The sequence below is a fragment of the Sphaerodactylus townsendi genome, linkage group LG08 (assembly GCF_021028975.2).
Source record: "Sphaerodactylus townsendi isolate TG3544 linkage group LG08, MPM_Stown_v2.3, whole genome shotgun sequence".
In the NCBI taxonomy this organism is placed as follows: Eukaryota; Metazoa; Chordata; class Lepidosauria; order Squamata; family Sphaerodactylidae; genus Sphaerodactylus; species Sphaerodactylus townsendi.
In genome coordinates this window covers 55,667,046-55,694,853 of record NC_059432.1, presented here as the reverse complement: position 1 = coordinate 55,694,853, position 27,808 = coordinate 55,667,046, and the positions used below count along the sequence as shown (strand labels likewise).

The 27,808-nt window shown below is 39.5% G+C and overlaps 1 protein-coding gene and 1 long non-coding RNA gene across 5 annotated transcripts in view; one reads left to right on the top strand and one right to left on the bottom strand.

The window, feature by feature from the left end:
* The window catches only part of VTI1A (vesicle transport through interaction with t-SNAREs 1A), a 312,235-nt gene that overhangs the window by 174,376 nt on the left and 110,051 nt on the right, over window positions 1-27,808 (top strand). The gene's annotated exons all lie outside the window — the stretch shown is intronic.
* Window positions 22,298-22,519, bottom strand: LOC125437719. Its single transcript, XR_007245259.1, has 2 exons — window positions 22,472-22,519; window positions 22,298-22,388 (listed from the first exon to the last, which is right to left on the bottom strand). It is a non-coding gene; the product is annotated as an uncharacterized LOC125437719 (long non-coding RNA).

Here is a 27,808-nt window from a genome sequence, read left to right as displayed (position 1 = left end):
GGTCCCCTCACCTCCCTCCCCCTCACCTCCCTTGCATGCCACCTCTTACTCCCTCCCTTCCCGCACTCCACTTCCCTTGCATGCCTCCCCTCCAGCCCTGCCCCTCCCTCCGTTAGAGCGGGTGGGCCATGTTCACCCTCTCCTATTTTTTGACAGATAGTCTTCTGCTTCCTCCAGGGACGATTTTTTCAGCATTCTTTGTCACCCATAGATCAGATAAAGTGGTTGACATCAGCACCTAAACCCTCTTGTCAGCTGCAGGGTTTCCATTCTTATCCTTTCCAGCCTTCCTAACTTGCAGACATGACTTCTCCATGTCATATCTGTTCCCATCAACCTTCAAAGACAAGTGATAAACATTCTTTGATATTGAGACATGAGACTACTTCAGCACCGCATCTACATCACAGTCCAGATGACAGTCTTCCCCCATACTCAGGGACAAAGTCCATGCCTTCTCCAGAAAACAATATCAGGAATCCAGCCCTGGTCTCCACAATGGAGGACTTTAAGTTCTATTGGAAGCAACTAATCTGAATTGCAAAAGCTCTGGACATTGACTATGTTCAGTTGGATCCGAGGTCCTCAGATCCAATAATGAGTGTTATATGGCACCAATTCAGGACCAATTGCCTTCTTTTTAATCAGGAAATAGCTGAGGGGTGTGAATTCTTTAACTCAGGCTTCCACTAAGAAAGTGGAAAATTTATAGAGCTATTTGAATTCCTCTTCACCACCTCATTCCCAGTTCAATGGTCACTGAGGTGTTCCCCTCAAGCAGATCTGGCTCCCATTTTTCCCCTATGGATAAGGAAGTAAATTTGACATTTTAGGGAGAAAAGTGTGTTCTTTGGGTGCTTTTGGTCTTAGAGTTCACTGCTATTATGGGATGCTACCAAATGTATGGTACAATGTATTAATTCCCTGCTGGATGATAGATAGGCCCTAGATAATAGATATATGGCTGATACATATGGCTAAGGCATTTGGAGTAGTACTGAGAAGACATGATTGGCTCAGTCCCTGACACTAGGGCTAGAGTTGAAGACCTTCCTTTTCAGAGCAAGAATTTCTTCAGTGAGGAGATTGATACTGTCCTGGTTAGGATGAGATAAAAGTAGACGTACAGCAAAATCATTGGGTATTACCTCACAGGTTTTAAAGAGAGGTATTTCCCTCATCACTGACATCGGTATTATTTGAGGAAATAAAGTGGACACTTTAGACCTATCCCTACCTGTTTTTCTCCACCACCTTTTTCAGGTTTTTCCACACCTCTGTTGGCAGCTGAGATTGCCATGGTGCTGAAAAAGGGTAACATCAGTCAGCTTCATCCACATTTAAACATTCCCAAATTTAGGATGCTGTCACTTCCAGAATCCTTCTTTCGTTATCTAGGGATATCTGGCTTGTGGTCCTAGACCTGAAGGGTGCCTATTTTCATTTCTCTAATTGTCAATCCTATTGGAGATTGTTAAGATTTGAATAGGGGGGCAACTACAATGAATACATTGTGTTACCTTTTGGGTTAGCTGCAGCTCCACATATTTTCACTAAATGCATACCACCTGTGGTTGCATTCTCAATGTCATACAAACAGTATTATTTTAAAAAATCTCAAAATAAACATATTAGATATTAGATCTAAACATGCAAAACCTAAAAAAAGGAAGCATTTTCTCTTTTTTGTTTTCTTCTTCCCTTTTTTATTTTGGGATGTGTTATTTTTATACTAATGTTTGTGTGACCTCTGAAGAAGGTTGAATCATACAAAACATGTCTGGTCCTTTATTGGTCATGGATATGTGTTATCAATAGTGTTTGGAATTGTTACAATCTTTGCTGATTTTTAGCCTGTCTTTTAGGCCTTGTGAAACACTTCTTCACACAACGTGTGATTGGTGTTTGGAATATGCTGCCACAGGAGGTGGTGATGGCCACTAACCTGGATAGCTTTAAAAAGGGCTTGGACAGATTTATGGAGGAGAAGTTGATCTATGGTTACCAATCTTGATCCTCCTTGATCTCAGATTGCAAATGCCTTAGCCAGACCTGGAATGCTAGCAGCAACGGCAGCAGGTTAGTAAGGCCATTGCTTTCATCCCATCCATGCTGCGTGAGCTCCCAAAGGCACCTGGTGGGCCACTGCGAGTAGCAGAGTGCAGGACTAGATGGACTCTGGTCTGATCCAGCAGGCTAGTTCTTATGTTCTTATGTGTTTTTAACTTATATTTGAGTTCACTTGATAATAAGTATGAAGAGTTTTTTGCGCTCTCCCTCTTTCTCTGCACAGGCAGGCAGGCAGGCAGGCAGGCAGGCAGGCAGGCAGGCAGGCAGGCACAGAAGTTTCTATATCTTTGAGTTCCCTGTATGGTTTTGGTTGAATACCCCCTTTTTTAGTTACATTCTTAACTTCAAAAATTAAGTGCTACTTGGACTGGCTATTTGTTGCTCATCCCCACTAGTCTTTGGAGCATGAACTGACCTTGACTTTTGTGAGTGGGTGGAAGAGATGGCCTTGGGCTGCTGCTGCTCACCTGCTTCTTCCACCCACCTGCTGACCTGCCTCTTTCCTGGGTTCAGAGGCACCCCGGACCCCATTTAGCTGCTAAGGTCCATGGCAGGGAAGCAGCCCTGCTTACAGCATGCTTGACTCTCCCTCCAGCCTTCCCTGGGGGCACAATTGGGGGGGGGGGTGCAATTTCAGTATTTGCCTGGGCTCCATTTTCTGTAGGTATGCCCCTGGCTTTGGCCTCAGACAGTAACTAATCTGGAGCTACTAATCAAAACAGAAAATCCTACTTACAGCCTAGTCAAGAAATAACGTTTATTGGAGAAGTTTTGGATGCCTTTGGGATTACAGACCATTGGGAAGGCAACAGGAGGATTACATTGTTACTGAATGGCTAGAATACTATAAAATTGCTATAGTGTGAATATATCACATCTGTCAAGCAGGAATTTCCATCCCCCCAGCTTGAACAACATTTTTCTAGTAGGACTATAAAATATTAAAGCAATATGAAACATTTATTTATTTCCATTATTTACGCCTTTCTCACTGAGACTCAAGGCGGATTACACAATGCAACTTAATGAAATCAGTTGGTAGAGACATCTAATAAGCAATGTAATACAATTAGGGTTGCAGAAAACTGAAACAAAGCACACACCAACATGACATGTTAAGCAAAGCAGAAAATGGTATAACATAGGTAGAAATACAGTGCAATGAGAACAATGGCTTCCCATGTCCCTGCTTTCCTGATCTTCCAATGGTTACCAGCCTATGCTTGGCAACCATATATACTATATACAGAAATATAGGCCACAGTCCAGTTCATTTTATTAAATAATTTTCCTGAGCCATTCTGTTATAGCCCTATTATAATAAAATTTGCCTTCCTGAACAATTCTGTTCTACATAGTTTGCAGAATGTCAGAAGTATGAGAGCCTTCATGACTTCTTCAGGCAGCCCATTCCATAAGATAGAGGCCATGACAAGAAATTGCATGGGCAGTTATTGATCATGCCCATTTGCACCAGCAGAAGGCCATGCTCATATTAATAACTTGTTGTGGTGCCATCATATGGGTGATACAAGGTCCTGCAGCTATGAGTGTCCTAGGCCATGAAGGCTTACACTGAACCAAACCTGGTAGATGATGAGCAGCCAATGAAGTGATTGCAGAATGGGTGTTAAATGTATTCTCTGTCTAACTCATTGTAATAGCTGAGCTGCAGCATTCTTTACCAACTGGAGGGAGACCTATGCCAAAAGCATCACAATAGTCTAGGCCGATTATGCACAATGTATTTCTTCAAGCCCCACTTACACTTTTCATTCCCTCTGCAAGCAAGACCTAGCATTATTTTAATTTTGCTTCACCACCAAAGTTGGCAGATTTGCCAATGAGGACAGCTTTGCCCTGGATGTCTTTCCTCCACCCCCAGCCAGCCTTCCCACTGCCATCCATGCCTTGCCCCCTTGCCCCCTGTCCCAGCTGTGAAAGAAAAGAAGCTCACTCACATGGGCTTAGCCAAAGCATACCACCCTTTGCATTCTATTGAAATATCAAGAGATTAACATATAACAGAGTGCTTGGCAATAACAAGCCTATCTGTATTCCCATGGCAACAGCAGCAGGGAATGGGGGAGGGGAGTGAATATCAACTATAGCACAATGTCCCCTTCTTTAATGGTGTGTGGTCCAGGAAATTGCTTTATTTTTGGAACAGTAATATCAATAAAAGTGTAGTTTAAAGACTAAGTCTGCAGTCTTGAGTACCGAGTATAATGAGATCTGTGCCTTCAAGAATAAGAATAATATAAGAATAATTGCCTTTAAGATCTGTGCCTTTAAGAATAAGATAATGGGTGAAGTTAAGAGAACTACCCAGGAGAGTTCTCTGCAGAAAAACTGCACAGCCACCCAGGACGGAATGCCTCCTTCCATGTAAACACAGAAATGTGAGGACAGCTCACTAAAAGTCAACTGTGCAGAGAGGAGTCCCAGGTTAAGCTTTCCATGCATAATGGGCCCTAATCTCAGTGTTACCATGGCATGTACCCAATAATTGTTATCAATACTTTAGAAAAAATAATGTTGTGAAAGTTATGAATTGCAAGTAGTATTTACAATAAATGTAATTGTCATGTAATTTTCTTTGCTATATTGGTTGGCTTTTTGCATTTTCTCCCCCCATAACTGCTCCCAAGACTTATTAGTTCAGCAAAGAGAAAAGAACTTGCTAACACATCTTGATATCTCTATCTTAGACATTAGACTTTTAAGTTTATAAACTTCCTTTGGCTTCCTGAATATTTTAAACCTTTATTTTTGTGTGTGGTTTTTTTGCCCCTGAGCATGCTTGCATATGTTTTTAACCAAGACATCCAAATGACCCTATTGAGACTTTTCTCTACTGTGTGTCTCTTTTGAGATCTCCCTCTGTACTCTGACAAAATATTGCCTGAAACTGCAACTTGAAAATATGAAGTGAAGCCCTTTAGCTTTAGTCTTGGATGTAGCTGATTGCTGTAGGTTGTAAAATGCATTCTCTATTTTATAGATTATAGCCCCCCTGCCTTCCCTGTTCATGAAGCCAGAAATGATGGCTTACATAACTCGTTTGAAATAAAGACTTGTTTGCATTGTTAGGAGGGCATTAATTGACCACACTGGTCACATACTTTCTATTTTGAACCCATTTGCTATTTTTTTCATACTCTTGTTGTTATACCTTTCATCCCTAATAAATATATTTAGAGTTTATTCCTCTGGACTGGACTGTGGGACCTGTGTGATTTACTCATGGATGCATGTTGAGAGGCTGCAGAAGGCAGGGGTTGAAATTATCCTGATTGTTTTATCAGCGAAACTCAACTGACAGACAAAAGAGAGGAGGTTAGTTTTGAATCTATGAATAAATTTTCTCCGGGTCAGAAAGAATTGCCGGGCAAGGGGGAACACACGAAATGCCTGTAACTATCCGTGCCTTTTACTGATGGATCATAAGATTTAACCTACTCTGTTTTCTGGGACTTGTTATGCTCTTGCAGGTATGCAACTCAGTCTCCTTTCTGTCTTTCTCATTAGTTTCATACATTGAGATTTTTTGTTTAATCAGAACTGTTATATCTCTTTTCAGACATTACATTTTGGCACACTTCTCTATAACTGATTGCTAACTGATTGTATTAGATTCTATTACATCATGCCTACTTGCACCAAATAACTTTTCAACTCCTTTATAAAAGTCTTAACATTTATTTATTCTTATTAAAAACATTGTATGCCACCTTTCTACACAATCAGGGTCCACAAGGTGGGGAACACAAAACTATTAAAACATTTAAACCATTAGTATACAGTTAAAATATAAAATTAAATTAAAAACACATAAACAAAAACTCATAACATTATTTGATAGTCAGTTTTCTCAGTTTCCAAAGTCATTCAAATAGAATAGCTAAAATATTGTGCTGGTACTCTCAGCTTATAGGTTGAGATTCTGGAGATAAAGCAGGTTCATTTAAGAAATTACTTTTCTCTCTTAACACACAAACATATTTAGTTTGTCTACAAATCCAAATTTCTTCCCGTCTTCAAATAATCTATCATATTTTCACCCAGTTAATACTACAAATATAATTTCTTGGACTTCCAAATTAGTTCAGGATAAAATAGGGAGGCCTTAGAACAATCCTAAATCTCACGAGAAACACATATAATGTATTCCAATGGTTACATCCAGCCAGTTTGGCTGAAATATTTAGCATAGATGTTAATCTGAAGCTATTTTCTGAAATCATCATTAACTCCACCTGCAGTCTCTTATTCATGAGTTCCCAAAAGACAACACAATTGGTGGGTTGTTCATAGGAGTTTGCAGGAACCATTTATTTCAGAACGGTATTTACTTTTATGATGTTTATCCATCGCCCACTACAGGGTGTGAACCTTATTGGTTTTGCACTCTCCAAAGCAGTTACCTATTTTTATGTTGACCATTTCTTTTTCAGACTGCACAAAGCTGCCCTTTAAGTATTCCTGAGAAGCATAAAAACAACAATGTTCACTTTAATGCTTCCAAAAAGTATGTGTGTCTATATATATAGTGACTACACTGGAATTAAATATTAGACAAAACCACATTCTGTACTGTCTGAGAGAACATTATTGCAAACGAGGGATTTTGCATACACATTCTTATCACAGACAACTTCTCTTGGCAGCCATGTAACAAATAAGCTAATTCCACCTCTGATCAACTGTAATTCATTAAAGACCTTTGAACTAGCTAGGGACATCCAACCTATCATTTCTTATTAGCCAATACATAAGTTAATTAAGATACCTTTTGCCTCTTTCAATACACTTTTTTCTTTTTCTCTTATTCAATTTGGTGCCACAACTTCTTTCAGCAGGATTTTTCATTGCACTTGGGAAACTAAATTCATGAAGTAAAGTATGTAATGGCAATAGCAAGGTTTAGCATTGCTAACAACTTGTTCAACTGAGTGAAACATTTCACTATACTATGTAGTCCACACGCCCTTCGGTAAGTATTTTGCATTCCAATATCTTTGATGGCATATATAAAACATAACATAACAGGCTCTCAGTTAACACAATTTGGAACGCATAAAAATTGCACCAGTAAAAAAATTAACCACAGCTTCCAACACGTCATAGCAATCACTGTTTAAAAGAAAAATAACCTTCTGTTCATCAGTTGTTCCTTCAACCTTGTACAAAAGGGGGGCTATATACTTTCCCCTATATTAAACATAAAAGGGGCAGTATAACAATCCATATCACATAAACATTTTCTATTTTTATAAGGAATCCCCAGATGTCTTCCTTGTTGGAGGGAGGGAGGTAAAACATTACATCTAGCAAGGGTAAGAGCTCTATGCCATCAGGCCTTCAAAGGGGTTTTGGGTGACGTGGAAAAGGAAAAAAAAACCCTCAGGCAGCCCAAATAGCCCCATAGGCTAAACAAGCCTACACCATACTTTCTGATGGTGTAAGTTTACATCTGCAGAGGGGGGCATTCCCAGACTGGGAGCCCAGTGAAAACTGAATTACTAGGAACACACTGCCCATCATTCCTCACTGTGCAAGCATTCTTTACCTTTACATTTATTTGAAAACACTGAAATTCTGGACAATTCAGAAGGTTGCTATGTCAGCCTGCACAGGGAGGCCATTGACATTCACAAACACCAAGACAACTTCAACAAGAAAAAAGAGACTCTGAAAATTAACAAATCGGCTCTCAGTACTTTAAAAATGGACTGATAACCCCACCTGCAATACAATGCACTCAACCATACCTTTGCATAGCAAGTTCCACCCAAACACTTACTGTTTGGTTCCCCACCCTGGGACATGGACAATATACCCCACTAAACTTTCCCATCTCTCTAGACACAGTGTGAAACAGACTTTTCTATGTGATACACCTCTGAAGATGCCAGCCACAGATGCAGGCGAAACGTTAGGAACAAGATCTACCACACCACAGCCACACAGCCCGGAAAACTCACCACAACCAATTCTTTACCTTGTTGGCATAGCTTCCAAATGGTGACCTCTTCTGGGTTTGGACACCATGGGGTTGTGCAGTTCCTTCTCATCACTGTCTTTGCTATCTTTGCCAGTGTAGGCCACAAGCCTTTTATCCCTCCCCCCATCTGGATTAGCCCCTAAAGCATCCATGTACATTTTCCCATTGTGGGCAGTTTTGTTTTGTTTTCTGTGCTGCAAAAGTTTTGAGACAAAGAATTTATGATGTAGTAATAACCATGGCAAGTAGAAATTGTTTAGGGTTTCTTTTTCCTGTTCAGATAAAATTGTGAAACATTGGAAGGAGAAACAACTATCTTAGGGGTCACACAGGAGGCTGCATTTGGGGCAAATTTCCTTTTCTTCTCGCACAGCTGTATAGCTAGAATGTCCTCATGTATCAGATACAATCTTCAGTTAACCATTGACCAGAACCCTTGCTTTCTTTGTACTTTGCACCCCGTGGAATCGGTTCTCTGAGGAGATGTATCTCTAAGGAGCTGCAAGGTCTCTAGAAGTGTTCCAGTGGGGCTGCAAGGCCTTTTATTTGCTAGGGCTCCTAATAGGGGTCAGACTACAGACTTTGGGGGTGGAGGTCAAGTAATTTCTGGTATACTGCATTTTTTTAATGTTGAGTGATTTTGAGCCATGAGGAAAGATGAAGTGTTAAATAAAAATTAACACGTGTTTATTTTGCCTTCTGTATAAACTGCTCATGCATCTCATCCATACAAGAAACCTGTACCTTTACTAGATAGGATCTTTTCTATGTAGATAAAACATTCAACCATATACATTTTATTTCTCAATTGAAGATTTAGTTTTTTAAAAATTTATTTATATATTTCTTAGATTTCTATACCGCCCCATCCCCGAAGGGCTCTGGGCAGTGTACAACATAAAATTCATACAATGCTGAATAAAGGAGCAAATCATACAAGAATACAATAAACGAATAACATAAGCTCCATCCAGTTAATACTTAGTAAAACTTACTAAAACTTCATATAAAACAGTGGTTAATGCAATCAAATAAGAGGCGTCCAGAAAACACACATTTAAAACCTTCCCCCAAAAGGAGGAACGGCGGGCCCCTCAATATGAGAGTTACCCTGATGTAAAACAGAGCAGAGAGCAGAGAGGGTAGTTTGAATTACTTTCTAATCTCTGTTTTCTATTTGAAGAAATTACTGCAATTAATACTTCATGAAATAGAAAAGCAAAGAATTCACTTTTCTGTTTGAAGAAGTGTTAACTGCAGTATTGAGATTGCAAGAGACATTGCCTGCAGAAGGAAAGTTCTCTTTGTTTTATGCTGTTTACCTGAGGTTATGTTCGAGATGCTCTCAGAACAGCTGGGCTGATTATTAAATATGCCTTATAGTAACTTCCAGCCAAAGTTGATCGATATTTAGTGCAAAGCTTTACATGGGAGAGAGTTATTTAAACACCGAGTGCCCTCTGGACAGCAGAGAATGAAAAAATAATGCAGAACAAATACGTTCAAGTGTTCAAAAGAGCGGAAGAATATCTTTTATTTGTGATGTTTGGAGGGGTGATTGTTAAACTGTAAGGCTTTTTAAAAATAAATCATATTAATAGATTGAATGTAGATATATCCAGTGGTGGGATTCAGCAGGTTTGCAATACTTCAGCAGAACCGGTTGTTAAAATGGTGTTTGTAAACAACCAGTTGTTAAATTATTTGAATTCCACCACCGGAACTGGTTGTTAAATTATTTGAATCCCACCACTGGATATATACTTAAGCATAGAACAAACATAGTTAAATGTTAATGTAAATTTCAGTGTAGGTAGGTATATTCAACTTAGGCTAGTTACATTTGGGTACATCATAATAATAGTCACTGTCACTTAGGATTTACTTAGCAATTTTCTTATGAAATCAACAAAATCACATTAGTGATCAAAATATTAATAATTCCACATGCCTTGTAAAATAGGCTAATATTTTTGGTGCCATACTACAGATAGGAGAGGGTTGACTGAGAGACCATAGCAAAGGTAAAATTTTACTATAAAACCTCTAGTTCATAGCATATATACCAACAATCACAGCACAGTATCATAAATAAGTCCGAAAACAGCACACATACATTCTTCTCAAAAATTCTCATTTTATGTCTGAACAGTAGGCCCAGAGTGCAGATCAAAAAATTGACAGAATGGGTACAGATAGGGAATTGATGCTTTTAGAAATCTCTGGAACTTGAATTTACAGGGACAAGAAACCAAAATCTTTGAGAGAGACTGGCTGTGAGACTGAGGAATGAGAAGGAGACAGAAAACTCGAGAGAACTGGCAGGTGGACATCAGTGAAGCTGGCTATTGGGCAAGTGGGCATCAGTGGAGCAAAAGTAGAGTGGCAGTAAAGGAAGACGGAGATGGCCAAGAGGCCAATAAAGGCAGCACTGCCTGCAAAGCAGGCAGGCAGACTAGCAAGCCAAGCAGGCAGTGAGGAAACGGTGGCAACACAAGGAGGTAGGTGCTTGAGGAAACAATGATAGGGAAGCTGGGAAATGCACTGCTATTGGGCAAGCAAAAGAGTCAGGCAGAGACAGCTGGAAAGGGGGAAGGGGACCAAAAAAACCACCCGTAGAAACCTGGGGCAAAAAAAAAAAGCTGTGGGGACCAGGAGCAGTGGAACTTTCCCTCCTGCTTGAAAATCTAAATCCAAAATTAGGACAGTTGAATACATTTTGGAACCTTCACGTGCCATGAAAAGTGTACTTTTCAACATTTCATTTTCAACATTTCATAGGTAGAAAAGACATTTTAAAGTTACCTGTTGCTTTCTGAAAAGACACCTGTGGCGAAAGCATAGAAATTTCTGCACTGATCCTTTGCTGTTTCTCTACTGATACATTCACACATTGGTATCTATGCACAGTACAAATTCCATCTGAATCCTTCCTTTCAAGGGTACAAAATAAATAGCAACTGTCCCAGTAAACAGGGGCAATTTGGCAGTTGAAACAAAAAATATGTAATGTGTACATTCCATTTTCATTGACATTTTATATGTTGCTTACATTTTTCACAAATGTAAAAATTCTCACAGATTCACATTTTTTGTAGAATTTGAATCTGCAGCTGCTTACAAAAGGATATAATAGTTCATTGCTAATTTTGTAGAACACAACCACATTTTAAAAATATAATTCCAGGCAGACCCATCGACGAGCTGAGCACCCAGCTGTGGCTGTGCCCAGCTTCTGCCCCAAAAGAAGTTTCCCAGCGGCATGGGAAAGTAAAAAAAGCCTCCCTGCTGCTGAGAAGCCTCTAAGGGACTGAACAGACTTGTGCGACCCATTGGCTGCCACCAGCATAAACCAACCATGCCCTGAATTGTCCCCACTGTGCCAGAAAGCTGTCAAGGGTGCTGGAACACTGTAACAGCTTCCCACACCATGTCCCAGTGACAGGTTTTACCTCTATGCCGGGGTAAGTGCCCCAGGGAGGGCATTTCCACCAGCGGAAGCTCATACCAGTTCCACTACTGGATTTATCCCCTCCCCCAGATGGGGCTCATAGAGTCTACTGTCCAAAGCAACCATTTCCCCTGTCTCTGGAGATCAGTTATAATTCCAGGACATCTCCAGGCCTAACCAGGAGGTTGGCAATATTAGAACACAACCATGTGGGTTGAGTGGCTTGTGGATTTTTCTAGAAGCAACATGGACCTGAACACATTCACATGCACATAATTGTACTCCACGGTAGTATTAAGTGCACTGCTGGAAATCTGTATAAAAGTTGCTATGGTTTCCATCCATTTGCAACATCTCAGTGTATCCAGGATTATTTGTCCTAAAATACTGTTAGCCCTAAATTTTATTGTCTTTCTGTTATTCAGACATATAGCCTAGATGTGTAATTCTTGTGCTCTTCATAGCCTGATTTGAATTCCTTGTCTGAAGCAGGATGGGATTTTTCAAAAAAACCTCCAATTTTGTGAACTAAATATTATGACTTTTTAAAAGAATTGTTGAATGTTCTTTGATTGTTTAAAAACTAAAATAGAAACTCTGTAATATTCACTTCCCCACGCATCATTTATCTTCATTGAAAATATTTGCCCAAAAATCTAGTTCTGGATTGCAGTAAATATCAATTAATTGTGGACCTTAACATTCTGTTTTGTTCATAGTGATCTTTCTGTATCCGGAATGCTGAATCTGATCTTCAAACCAGGAATACTCTGTGGGCAGGAAAACTATTGAGCACATACTTAATCAATATGATCACAGTGAAAGATTCTTTTAATTAACTTCCAAGGAAAGAAGAATTGATAGAAATTTCAATTACTTTGCCCTTTTCTCATAGAACTGTAAATGGTTCCTAGCAGCATCTGTTGTATAGTATAGTATGACAGCATTGCCATCAATAAATGACAAGTAATTGTTGGCATCAAAGGCGTAGCTGGGCCAAACTGCACCTGGTGCGCAGTCTACGTGCCTCCCTGTCCCTGTGGAGCTCTGCAGGGAGAGAAGGTAAGTGTGGTGAAAGAAAATGGAGGCACCTCTGTGTGGAGGTACCTTTGCGGGCCGTGGTTGCTCTGGGGCCGCTCACACGTCAGTGTGCAAACGGCCCTGGGTTTTTACCGGAATCATATATGCCGGTGGGAAGCCGCTGAAAGGACAAATGCGAAATCCGCCTAACCATAGCAGCTCAAATAATTAGATTTATAAAGACCCTTGGGTTAGAGACATGTCTTCTTTTGGTGCAACTCCTGTAAAGCACTGTGTATGTAGTCCAAGAAACACAATGGTGATTAACTGCTGCTTGCATTGCTATAGTAGCTGATGAGAGCAGGGTACCCCATCAAGCTCCAAACCTACCACTAAGACCTACAATACACTGCATATTGAAAGCAGCATTCATGAATGTTTATGTTCTCTCTGTTTCAATAGTGTCAGCAGGGCTTTTCTAGACCCTGATTTATACTGGATACAATTCTGACGGTATGGAATAGATATCAGCAATGTGCTGGTCTGATTCTGTGTGTTTGTTTTGTTTTTCCTGTCTTCTCCCTGGGATGGAACCTTTCAGATAGAGCAAACAATCTGGTTTTCTATAATTATTAGTAATAATACTTATTTAATAAATTATTCACTAGTGACAACAGGATTTATTCCTTGTGATGAGCTTCCAGGGGATATACTTTTTGTTCTTGAAAAGGCAAAAATATGACAGCAACACAATTATAGAATGAATGTGGTACTCCACCTATGCTGTGTTAATAAGGCAACTATGAGTAATTTGTGTTTCTCATGACACCTTATCACAGTTTCATATGAAACTCGTGAGCCCTCTTGCAGCTTATTATTATTTGCTTATTATTATCATCATCATCATTTCATTGCATGTATTTTTAAACACCCAGCATAGTAGAGCCTTTCAGATAGCTCATAGTGTCTAGATCTAAGAAATATTCTTGGAATAAATTCTTGTCATGAATCCAAAAACAAAACAAATTAATCTTAGATAATTTTAAAAATTCAGACTAGGGATTGTGAGCAGTTAAAGTATGAGGTACGATTACAGAGACCCAAATAAAAGAGTTAATGCCAGAATTTTAAAAGCATGATTTCCTTTTCTGATAGGGTTTATGTTTGCTTTGATTTGGATATGGCTGCAGGAATCCTGGAAATATCCAGTATTGGTCTTGATCCATTGCAATAATTATTTCAGTAAGTGTCCACCTGTATTTTGATAATGTGGACCCTGAATCATCCTTTCAAAGCCCCCCACCCACCCAAAGGTATCTGTAGGTCAGGATACACCAGGAGGAAGACACAATTAATTTTGCATTCCCAGACTAGAGTAGGAGAGGGTGGCAAGGATTTTTTAAATATATTTTCTCACTCTGTGCAGTCTCTAGTGTAAATCATGACCAGGGCAGGAAATCTAAACACCTAGCTGGAATCCAAAAGTGCATCTCTGGTGGATTTCCCATGGGTGGAATCATTCTGTGATTGAACTGGGACCATAAATTACAGTAACTTGTTGATCCAGGTCTGTTACTCCTCACGGCAGCCGAGGTCTTGTGTTAGAACCGTAATCAGAGGCGGGGATCACCTCGGTGCCTCTTTTGCTCCTCGTTCCTGATTGACTTTTGCCTTATGGCGGGAACGTGAACGGGCGTTTCTCTTTTTTAACGTAACAGCTACGTAGCTACATCATTACAAAGCAGTGCTCTACATAGCTAGTGCATAAATGTGGGCTCATTGATTGCATGGCTGTGGCTTCATATGCAAGAATTTTTTTTTAAAAAAAGCCACGTTTCTGCCCGTCGTGAATCTCCCGTTCTGTGCATGTCCAAGACACTTGTGATTGGCTGATGGGCTGAACAGGAAACTCATGGTGGGTTAGGATTCCCCATGATACCGGGTTCATCCTGTGTTTACCAGAGAACATCAGAAAAAGGTGTACCTTCCTGGTGGTTTCTAAAAAGCACTGGGAAGAAGGGATTTCACAGGGAACAGACATGAGTTTGAGACAGGAGCTGTGGGGAGTTCTTTGTTGTCCCAGAACACCTGCAGGGGCTATCCCAGAATGATTCCGCCAGTGAGGAATCGACCTCTGTGGTTCAAATGGGACTTCTGATTCGTAATATTGATCATGTATTTAAAGATAATTAGGTGAACTTAAGTTGGCACATAATATGAGTTGTTCGTTCCTTACATGTTCATTGTAGGAATTGTTTTTGAGTGTGTGTGTACACAAATACTAAGCAGTATATATCCACTAAACAGGTTTATTGCTTAAAATGTGGTAGTGTTCTTAGTTTTGCACATGGTACTGTTCTCAGTGTATTGATGAAATTATGTTTTTTAGATTACTGCTGTAATCTAACGGGTTATTAACTTGGTTTCTACAGTTTGGTTGGATATTCCTGGCTAGCTCTGGCAACAACAGCTTGTGGACTTTTCAACACGAGGGTGGTTGTTTCAAACTGGTTTTTGGTGGGCTCTGCAGTGATTATACTATGTTGCCAGATCTTAGAAAACAATCTAAGATTCAGTTACCAGGTTCAAGTCAAGGTACCAGTTATCACCTATAAAGGCCAGCATGGCCTTGGACTCCTATCTCTTCAGGACAGAGCTGTAGTGATGGGGAACTACCCCCAGGACATGTGTGCGTCCTGCGCACCTGCCACACCCCCACTCACCCTGGAATGCCATGCCACGCCCCTGCTCCGGTGCACGTCCAGGACACGACGCCCCCTGGGTGCTACGCCACTGAAGACAGTTAATCTGAGTAAAGCCTTCTGAAGCTTCAACCATTCCAATGGATAAGATCAACAAGTGCCCATACACTTGAATTCTTTGTTGAGCCCCCACCTTGTTGAGGAGGCCACAAAGGCTCCCACAATTCTATCATTCTGCAGACTTTGTAAAATAGAATCATGCAGGGCAACGTTTTTATAGAGAGATTAGGACTGTAGTATAATGGAATGGTTCAGGAGGATGCTTATATATAATAGCAACAAGACTGTAGTCTACTAAATGCTTATTATATTTTTTCTTGTTCTTTGTTGCATTCTCTTCTACTTTTTTACATTCTGTTTTAGCATTTCACATAATGTGACAGCCTGTGAGACTCTGGGGAGGGGGAGTCTCATCACCCCTAATCTCTGAGGGCCAGTATGACTCCCTTCCAATCCCTCCCACTCATCTTGTCATGGAGCCTAGCACAGCTATCTAACACTCAGATGCACCTCTGCAGCTTCCTTCAGAGCCAGGACACTGGTACTGCCATGTCAGGGCTCAGAGCAGTTCCAGATTCCAACACAGCCAAGCCCAGAGTGGCTCCTAGTGCCATTAGGCCTGGATTATATAATGAGATTTTAAATATTCATTATATAAAGAGATCATCACTCTTGAGCAGTAAAGTATGTTCGACAGACGACAGAAATCTCTTTATTTCTTTCTTTAAATTTAATTGTATTCTAGTTGGGTAACTATTATTATGCCAGCTGTAGTCTATTGTAGATCAATCTGATCCATAATGAAGCTATATGAAATACTGTAGCAATGCACCAAAATTGTATTTGGTCAGAGTTTTTTAACAATTATATACATACTCTTCTGCATTTTATTTCTTACTATTATCTTTAATTTGGAAAACAAGTAGTATGTTCCCATTAGCCTCCTAGTTATTATTCAAAATGTTTATGTTTCCCATTCCACTGTAGCAAAATGCCAATGCAGTTTGGCAAAAATATTTCATTTTCATTCACTGTTTTCCACTTCAAAAATCTCTGATATTTTTATGCCAGCAATGATTTGCAGCAACATGACTTCCCTGGATTTTGGTCATGGCAAATACAAGTCATGGTTACAGGATCTACCCACAGAAATCATATTAGTTGCTGAAGTGGCAGCTTCATGAAATACAAGTTAGAATGTCATTTCCTTTCAAGTCCTGATAGTTGTCATTTGATTAAATAGCTGTGAATTCTGTTTGATGTCATGGCTTGAAGTGGTTCAGAATATATGCCTCACCATTGTAAAAAAATGTTTTTAGCAATCAAGAGTGATTCCACTTCCTATATATACATGCTAGAGGTAGTGTTAGAGACTATGCTGTTGTTTAAACATCATGTTTTTGAGCTTTTCTTAATTTTTACCATTTGTTCTGTCAATGAAAGAAATCTGTGTTCAAGTGGAGAAAAAGAAAAAAATCCATTATATTTGAAGGAATTTGATAATTTTGTTGTAGTTCGTTGCATGGCAGGTGGTAATAATACTTATGCCAGTGCTGTCAAAATATGAAAATTAAAGTGACGATGGGTTTTAATGAAATCCATTTGACAAATATAATTAAGGTGTTTTAATATGAAGGCCTGTAATAAAGACTACCGGTAGACTCCCTGAGGTCCTGACTAATTGTGTAGATTGCTTTTAAGCTTTGAATAGTTTTATTGGATAATGAACTGTTAAGAAGTGTTAGATCTTTCTTAAGCAGAATTTGGTTTGAAAAAGAAGAGAGAGACAGGCCTGAGGTGTGGCATTTTAAACATAATTAGAAGAGAGTTTTAAGTTAACATCTTTGATCTTGCTGTCAGGTTTTGATTAGAGCTGTAAATGCTTTAATCAAGTGCAGTGTAGTCATTACATTTCTAACTGTTTTAAAACTGTGAAATTACTCAGACGCTGACATCAGTTTAACACATTTTGAACATTCGCAGCAAAAATATATATGCGTAAACTGGGCCTTATATTAATATGTCAAAGTGCAATGATTTCCTGATGTATGGTGTACTTGCATAATTATAAAATTACGTGATGGACAAAGAGTATGATAGGATTTTTAAAACTGGAAAAAATGAAAGAGCATTGATTTTATTTCTTTAGACTCTATTGTTCACTATAATGTAACATTGGGTGTTGATGAATATCTAATGTACAAGTTTTCTAACAGATAAAACATACAACAAAATATTTTCCTTTTTTGTGAAGCACAGCCAGGTTGAGAGATTTGTTCCTTTTTTTTGATGGTACCTCTTACTATTGAATTGTCTTAGATGATTAGTATGCAGATGATTAGTAGAAAGGTAAAACTGAAAATTGGCTGTGTAGGTTATTCTATCTGTACCACTCAAATGCCTCAATTGGAATTCTGTGCTTAGTTAAGTATACTGAGAAGTTCAGCTTTATTCTTTCTAAAAAAAGTACACGAAACCAGGATTTAAGGAGAGAGTCTCAGGTAACAGGCAATACACTTGAAAGATACCAACAAATCTGGGAGAGATAGTTGTGATTAGGGAGTAGCGCTTCCCTGCTCTAGTCTTTAACTACTTTCTGTGATATGTGCAGCAGTTAATTATGGACAATAAACAAATAGATTTACATTAATAATCTATACAGCTCTCCAAAGTCAGCTTTAATTCATCAGATTTCAAACTTGGTAGTGACATTCAAGAAGCAATAAGACATCATAACATTGAAGTGTTTGTACATTGATCAGAGTGGAATTTTAGGCCGATGCTTCAGTGGATGTGTGGACTTGCATGGGGACTCACTTCTTTGCTCAGAATTTCACCCTTCCAGAAACTGCTTTTGAATTACACAAGCCTGTCAGTATTTTTACATGCACTAATGTCTATTATTTAGTTTGCCCTAAATATACTAGGAAAAAGCCATAGTTGGAGGACTTTTGGGAAATAGCCAGCTCAGAAAAACCTAGAAAGTACCTGCTATTTCCAGTGAAATTATGGGGTTTATCCAAGTCCCCAGAATCAAATCTGTTGTTTTTCCTTGTTAGCTCCATTAATATATTAATTGATACCACCATACATCCCTTTGCAGAAGGATTTTGAAAGGGAAAAAACAACCTAATTAGGCCAGGGTATTTTTAGTTTAGCCCCTGAACATCCCCAGAGTTTAATATTCACCATACACAGATGTAAAATCTTTCACAAACTTCTAGGGTGAAGTGCCATTTCCCCACAACTGGCATTTTGGTGTGTTTTAATAATGCCATTGTTGATATAACTATAACTGGTTTCCATTGCAAACGTGGCTGAGCCTGAGGCTACCATATCAAGACTTGAAATAATATTATAAGTAAGCATCAGCAGTAGCACTACTTTGTATACAGCATCAGTGTAGACAAGAGGAAACATCCTGGACCTCCTATCATTAGCTGATTAGCAACTACATGTTAAAAAAGACTTAAAGTCTGCTAGCAGATTTTGTAAAGCTTTGTGTAAAGATGCTTTATGTGATTTGACTGAGATAGAAGCATATCATCTGTATTTAGTAAAATAGACAGGAATCACCAAAATTAGCTTGCCCAAATTCACTTCAGTAAAACAACAAAGTATAAAAGCCCTAGTGTCATTAGACAGCCATGTGTTTATTTCCAAATTTATATGCTGCATTATTTTGCCAGCAGGATGGCTCTTGATGACGTAGGCTCATTCCGCACATGCAGAATAATGCACTTTCAAACTGCTTTCAGTGCTCTTTGAAGCTGTGCAGAATGGCAAAATCCACAAACAGTTGTGAAAGTGGTTTGAAAACGCATTATTTTGCGTGTGCGGAAGGGGCCATCCTGAATTTGTTTCTATTGGTATTGCTGTAATGTTGCATCCTATTCCTCATAGCTATAAGCAGTAGATGATCTTGAACTAAGATTCTTATCTTACTTGGGTTGCTGCCTCAATTAGACTTCCACAAAAGTTCTTGTAGATCAGCTACATATGGTGGGGCAGGGGATGTCATCAGTTACTCAATCTTGAGGAGACTATTCTACTGTTGGGATATAGTATGAAATAACTTCAAAGGAAATAATATACTTTACTGCAAGGAGTCTCCCCATGAAGAAGCTGCTTATTGAAATCATTGTAGCACAAGTGAGGTTTGTTCTTTTGGAAATGTTATAGGCAATGAGACTATTTGATCCCACAAATATCTCACAGTTAAGCTGCTGGGCTGATATTGCTGCTATAAGTACTCACCAGTTCAAGAGTCAGCTACAGGGAATAAGAGTCATAAGGACAATAGTTTTCTAAGATCCAATCTAAATATGAAACCTTGATCACTAGAGGACCTTTTCCCCCTATTTCAGTGCTTCTTAAATAAACAAACAGTATTTGTTGAATTGTCTTTAAAGAAAAATACTATTTTTAGGAAGAAATAATACATTATCATAGGGTGGTAGAGGCTCATGAATAATTTTGAATTCATTTTCACCCTTTTATGTTTCCACTTCTTTGCCAAGAACCTTAAGCAATCTCTTTACCCAGCTTTTTTCTGCATTTTGTTTTCTCCTGTTCTCTTTTTTTAACCTTAGAACTGTGTCTCCAACTTTGCAATACATTTTTTATATGTGGTGTTTTGTTTTCAAGCAAGAGTTCATTGTGGTGGGAGGAAATTGAAGCTAGTAAAAGGATTGGCTAATTATCATTTTTCTCAGGCCAACAGAAACATGCTGTTGTGTTGACTTTGCAGTGTTTGTAATTTATACCCATTAAATTGATGTTTTATCATCTATTACCAATTCCTGGGCTTCTGTTTGCGCTTATTGGCTGTAACAAGCATTTTGTTTTTATACAGGAGAAAAATAGTCTCAGTCACTTCTACTGTATCTGAAAAGGAGAATGGGATTTGCAAATGATAAATGGGGAAGTTGACTAGCTAACTAATAAAGATTTGTCTTAATCAAGTATGATTTGTCAGAACAGGAGCGAGCTGAGGTCAGGGCACATGCAATGAATAATACAGCATTCACAGGAGAGGAGGACCAGGCAAAAGGCCTCATAAATATGCTGTGATTACCCAGTGCTAATTCATATTCAAAGAATGAGTGGCATTGAAGCCAGCTCCTAGGTTTCTGAGCAGTTAACCTGTTTATATATGGTCTTTAGAAAACTTTGGCATATTTTCTTTAAGTATTATTTTCAATGCGTCTATTTTTGCATTGGCTAAATATTAGTGTTGTTGCTACTTTGTTGCATCAATTATTAATATTGTCTTTGTTTATTTTTATTAGTCTCAAGTCCAACAGCTTCATTTAGAAATCTACATCAGTGCACCAGGAAATGTACTGTCTTTTATATTTTGTATGTGATATGAAAATGTGACTTCAGAAAGTATATTCTTTACCTCTTCAGAAGACTGTTGGATCAATTGCACACAAAATACTTGCTTATCTTCCTCACTGTTTTTACTTCCTCACAGGACATCTGGGTTTAATTTTCTAAAGTCTCATGGGACATTATGGGTCAGTGCTTAAATTTCTGGTACATAGAAAGTCCTTAAAGAATGGTCAATTTGGAATTGACCCAGCACAGATTCTTTTAGGGATGGGATGGAGTCCTAAGTTGAAGTATGCTCCAGTAGAATCAGATGTACTGGGATCTTCTGGATACTCAGAAATCTTGTGAAATCCGGCAATTTCTCCAGGTGTACTTAGTGGAATTTATTAGGGATTATATAAGAAAAAAGTAGAGATGATTGATAGACATTTGAAAGACAGCATATCTGTAAAGGATCCCATGTGGCCATAAAAGCATGTCAGGAAACATCTGAATTTCCTTGTTTTCCTTCTTTGCCTTATTCCTCTACAAGGTAAACTTGCTCTTCTTTCCAGAAAAATGGTGTCTGGGAATCATATCTCCAATGTACTTCCTCCTCCTCCTTGACTTGTCTTTCTAGTTGCCTGCTTTCTGTTCACATTATTTTTATCTTTCCTGTAGTCTGAATGGAAATAAATGCTTTTTATCTTAAAGATAGCTGATTGCCGTACATAAATTTCATTTGTCTGTGGTGATTTAGTCACCATCTTGTTTATTTTCCTGCTCTAACAAACTCATCCTGGGAATATTTTCAGATGAAGATGATATATGACAATTAAAATCAGTATTGAAAATAACCCTTCTATAAAATTATAATTGTAGACTATAACACACACACACATTGGCTCCTAAGGTTTCTGTACAGATCATCTGACTTCTGTGCTTTCCTTATCGTCAGATGAAGTTCTCTTAACTTTATCACTTTCAAGAATTCAGGGACTAAAAGTTTTAGAATAATTTAGAACCAAAAAGCAGTTTTGATAAGACATAGCCACTATGATTATTCTAATCTTTGCACAGAGAAAACAGCCTTGCTATAGCAATTTGGACTAGTGGAGGTTTCCAAACCATTTTCAGAATTAGCCCCTCAAACAGCATAAAACAGTAATACAATCTGGAAATTATAAGAACATGAATCCCTGTGTTCAGATTTTGCTTCTCAAGGTAGGACCATACTTGTCATAGAAGTCAAAGTTAGGCAGATTCTGCACGGGCCACTACAGCAGCTTCCCACTGGCATATATGATGCCAGTGGAGCCTTGGGCTATTTGCACGCTGAGGTGCGAGTGGCTCCAAAGGGGCCATGGCCCCTTCGGGTCAAAGGGCATTGTGGAACTCCGCAGGGAGAGAAAGTAAGTATGGGGGAAAATGGGGTTGCTAAAAAATGGTGCCTCTGTAACCTCAGCTTGTGGGTTCTGTGGGGCAGTACTTGGAAGGAGTTGCAAAGAACCAAATTTAAACAAAACAGTTTACTTTACTTAACAAATAACACTTTTAAAACATTTAACATTTACACTTTGCAGTCCTGTTAAGTTTGCTTTTTCAAGTCCTTATTTACAGTCTACTGATATTGCCAAGTCCAATTCTTCTTTGCTGGTGGTTGGTTTCCGGAAGACTTCTGAAGGCTTGAGGTGAATGAGGCTCGTCAAGATGATGAAGGTTCCCAGGGAAAACTCCTCACCATTTACATACTACAAAAACCCTAAACAATAAAATTCTAGCATTTCACAATATAGCAAAAAAATAAACTCCCTTCCCACTAGTTCCCCACAACATTGCAGTTACCTTAAACAAGGTGTTAAGGGCTTAATAAAATCAATCAAGGTCCCAGCCTGGTAGTCTCGCTTCCTCCAACCTCATGAGTTCTGCAGCATTCTACTTCATTTCAGACTCCACCCCTTTCTGGGTCATCCCATTCTGACACAGGGGTTACACCTCCAACCTGTTGCCGTTTGCAGGGCACCATCAGGGAAATGCTGTTTCCTTGCTCAAAGAGCAAGGCAGGAAAACAGCATTTCCGCCCCAGTGGGGAGGGGGGAAGCACGTTTTGAAGGTGGCAGCCATGTGAACAGCACCCCAGGGATGGTGTTTTTATCATCCCTGGGGCGCTGTTTTTGGCCCGTGCGGAATCTGCCTTGAATGGAAACATTTCTGTTTCTGTATCCATTTTTGTGCTGATTTTTTACTGCAATAAACAATTCATTCAACCATACAACTATAGATCCAGATATAATCATACTTTCAAGGCGCAAATCTGTTTCTTCAAGATCTTAAGTGTTTAGCCTCTCCAGTTAGAAAAGGTTATTCATCCTTGTTCTGTCAGCACTCAGCCTTCAACACCAGCTTCATACAGTGTAAAATTGTAGAGGTTCTTACTCCTGTATCTAGCTTCAGGCTGTTGGCCCTTATTTTTTCATTACATCTTTCAGAAACTGACAGCAACTAGTACAGTGATTCTTCGTGCCAGTGTGGAGGATGAATATGACTGGTAGTAAAGATCAAGTCTGAGACTTCAGCAGGTGCACGTTCCTCTTTCTGTATAATTCACAATAATTTAGTAACTTGGTCTTAATCCAGTACTTCACCCCTTACCAAATGCTATTCTTTACTTGCCTTGTGTCCAGTTGACTAGAAGAAAGGCAGGCAAATAAACTTTTTAAAATAAATTAGTATTACTTCCTTGTTAGTGTCTGGGTAAAAATATCTCCTCCCTTTTTAAAATTTTTAAAAATTCTCTCCTCCCTATGTTGTTGATACCTAGCCCTTGGTTGCTGGCCAAGAAATATCATCCAGTTCTGAAGAGACCATTCTCAGGAAGTCCATGCTGCTTAAAGTTCCAGTGTACTGCGCTTGTGGGTTGTTCTGATCTCCTTAGTCAGAAAAGGGGAGGAGAGGGGGCAGCAAGCTGTGGAGAAAACACAACCAATTGCTCAGTTTGGGTCTGAAAAAAAAAGATTATTGGAGGAGGTATCACCTGCCTTGTGTAAGGTTTGTGAGTTATATTCTCATCCCATGTTCAGAAATGTTGGTGTTTCTCCCCCCATTCTCATGCAATTGAGTAGATTTTTAATCTTCTGACTTATTTATCATTAATGGATTCGTAATAGTAAGCCCTTGACTAGGAAGCGGATGCTATAATATTACAAAATAAAGTTTGGTGTTATTAAAATGTTGATTTCATTACTGTTTGGAGGGGGGTAAAATGTTTGATGCTGTTTTGTCACTGGAACTTCTGTGTTCCTTTGTAGTCTTTGATTCTGTGATGCAATTGACTAACCATTGCATCTTGAATTGAAAGCAATGGTGTTTGGTGGTACCTTCATGGGATAGCTTGTATACTCCCCTTGGTCTTCGTATCTTGTTAATAAACACTGGACATCACTTTCTGATAACGATCAGAAAAATCCTAAATGTATATATCACACTAGTGCAAAGGGAGGGGGATCCAGAATAAATGGAATTGGAGGTTGCAAATGGTGTAGATAGGAGGCTTATTTGTTTGATTTTATGACCATGAAGTTTCCTGGGGGGAGGAATTTTCTTCACAAAAGAAGAAAAACAAGTTTGAATGGTGAATGGCAGGTGAGATTTTGCTATTGGATAGCTGTATCTGTGAGTGAGTGGACTTGTAGAATCAAAGCCTCCACCTCCTGTGAATGTTGTCATAAGGATGTAAGCAAGGGAGCTGGGATGGATGGGTGAGGGGTACAGACAAGAGGGGAAACAATGTTAGCGAGAAGGGTGTGGGTTTTATGTTAGCAGCTTGATGAAAGCTTTAAAAATCGATAAGGCTGGAAGTGGGGAAGAATAACAATCTCTAGGACTGAAGTTTCAAGTGTGTTGCAAGTTATTTTTCTTTGCCTTGCCCTTATTCCCCCTCCCCATTATATTTTTCCATTATTTTTAGAAGCAGTAGAATCAAAGAAAAGGTTTGCTTATTTACTTCTGCTCTTCTTTTATAAAGTTACAGTGCTGCATTGTGAATTTCAAATACTTTTTCTTTAGGATCTACTAAAGAATGCACAATATTTTCTCCTTCCAAGCAATTTTTCTCATTCCAAGTGTTTTTGCTGCTGACTGATAGAAAACATAGTGTCATACTCATTTGTTTAGCATGTGAGTATGTGTATATATAAACACTCAGAGTTTAGTGTATTTTATGTGTTTGTTTGTTTGTTTGTTTATACTTTCGATTTATTGGCCGCCCTCCCCCAAAGGGCTCAGGGCGGCTTACAACACGATAAAACACAACAATACATATATTACATAAAATATAAATTATTTAAAATCAACACGGTATACGGTCTAAAAACCAGAGTAAAATCCAAAGCAATTGAGATGGTGATAAAATCCCACCCCCACCCCAAGCCCACCAGAGACCGGGACGATGTAACCACACTCAGCCCAGCTGGCCAAATGCCTGGCAGAACAGGTCCATTTTGTAGGCCCTGCAGAAGTTCGATAAGTCCCGCAGGGCCCTGGTCTCTCTAGGGAGCCTGTTTCACCAGAGGGGGGCCAGGACCATAAAGGACCTGGCCCTTGTAGAGGCCAGCTGGACATGTTTTGGGCCAGGGACCACTAATAGGTACTCCTCTGAAGATTGGAGGGTCCTAATGGGGCGATATAGGGAGATGCGGTCCCTGAAGTATACAGGCCCAAGGCCGTTTATAGCCTTAAAGACTAAGACCAGGACCTTGAACATTACCCGGAACTAATGGGCAGCCAATGGAGATGGTACAGGACCGGAGTAATCCGGTCCTGGCTTGACGTTCCCATAAGGAGTCTGGCTGCCCTGTAAGTTTGCAAATACAATTTTCCCTTCATTAAAAGATTTGTCATAGAGGCTTGGGGGAAACTCTGTGAAACCCTGGCATGATGAGTTGAAGCTGTGAGGATCTCAACTAAGGTGACTTTTAAAAAATCTTTATAAAAATCTGTTTCAGATTGTAATTGGCTTTTTGAATGAAATTCCAAGGCAGCCGTCCTTTATATGGGAATACATCAAGGACTATTTGTGATGGTAACCAGAATAAGCTCAAATTCTTTTGGTTAGAGTCAGTGCCTGTTTCCACTAAACAAGAGTGGACTTGTTTGTTTACTATTTTGCAAGGACTGGGAGACCTAGTATTTTCTTCTGGTGGAATAGTGCCTTTTGCCAGAGGTTTGTTAATTTGGCTGACCACTTGGTACATTTTTCCTTCAACATTCTGAAGTGTTCTTGCTGTTAGCAGGCATTGCTCTGCAAGCCCTACAAACAGCCTTGTGGGGAAATTTTCAGAGGGGGTAAAACATCCTCTGGTATGCCTCCCTCCAAGATGTTTCCCCTAAAGTCACAGTAAGAGCCTAGGGCATCAGTTCCAACCACATTAACCAGCTGCTCGGAGCAGAGGCGTAGCTCCAAGGGGGGGCACGACATACCGGGCACACGTCCCTGTGGGGGTGTGGCAAGGGCGTTCCGGGGACATGGCAGGGCGGGATGGGGCGGAGGATGCACCAGTGCACCAGGCACTTTTCCCCCTTGCTATGCCTCTGGCTCTGAGTCAGATAGGGACCCAGCTTCCTCAACTCTCACTAGGGGAGTGAATCTGTTTTGAGTGGGGAACTCCAGAACAAGCTGAGGGCTCTGGGATTATACAAAGGTGTCTAACTTACTTTGTTTTTGTTTGGGTTGGCTACTCACAGCATTAGGTGAGTTTGTTCTATTCTTTTAGTCATAGTTTTCGTAGAAAGCCTAAGTTAGGCGTGGAAGAGCCAAACTCGTTAACTATTTACAAGCCAACTAGCAGGTCATTACAGAGTCTTTGCAATCAGCTGGCATTTTCAAGAAGAGAAAAAACACACAAATTCCTCCAAAGTCAACTCTCAGATATGGGCAACTCCCAGATAATTGCCTTTCTTCAAATATCAGCAGTTTAACTCAGATAAAATATCCAAATAAAGGGTTTTATCAGTTTAAAAGCAATTTAAAACAGTTTGAACTCACAAGCTCCTGACACCGGCAGCTCTAACGATGCCATCTTGGAATTCCATTTCATTTGCCAGATTGCATCATTGCTGTCAAGGAGCATGTGTAAACTTCAGTAGTAAAGTTTCTTTCAATGGGATTGTGAGAATATGAATAGATAACTTTAGAGGTTTATTTTTTAACTTTACTAGCATATATGTCGTTCCCACAAGGCAGTTTCCCCTAGCCCCATCTCAGTGGGAACTGCAGCTTTTGTTGTCTTCTTCTGTTATTTTAGTGTGATTCTCTCCATGACTAAAGCATCAGCATCCTGGTAATATATCTCCAACCCTGCCTTGCAAGTGTATTTTCCAGCCTCTTGAGTTGCTGTGGGCTCACCTCTGTTTGTTCCACAAGAGCAGAAATAAGATTTACAGAAGCACCATCTAGACCTGGTACCCTAATTCAAACAGCTTCTACATTATTAGTTGCCAAAATAATAGCCTGCAGTCCTTTCTGGCCCTTGGGTGAGGCTATCTGGCTAGTGGTACACAGCTGACTCCAGTAGACAACAGTTATGATCCATATATGTATGGTTTGAAATGTACTGTGAAAGTCTTTAGTTATATTAATATATTTTTGAAAGTTTAATTTATTCTTCATTGAGTAGAAGAAGAAGAAGAAGAAGAGTTTGGATTTATAGGCCCTCTTTCTCTCCTGTGAGGAGACTCAAAAGGGCTTACAAACTCCTTTCCCTTCCTCTCCCCACAACAGACACCCTGTGAGGTTGGTGAGACTAAAAGAGAACTCTGACTATCCCAAGGTCACCCAGGTGGGATGTAAGAGTGAGGAAACAAATCTGGGTCACCAAACAAGACTCCATCACTCATGTTAGGAGTGGGAAATCAAATCCAGTTTTCCGAATTAGAGTCTATCTGTTCCTAACCACTACACCTTGCTGGTAAACAAGATTTGACAACTATTTAATATTTTATTGTAAGATACAAAACATTTGGCACTTCTTAACATGAAAAGTGGATGTAAGAAGAGGAAACACAGCTTAGGCTGATAAAATTCCATGCCAATTTTGGGAATGAGAAGAAAAACAATACATAATAGCTGTAAATACTTCACAATGTTTGGGGACATTTTGTTGACATAAGAACTTTATCGATTGG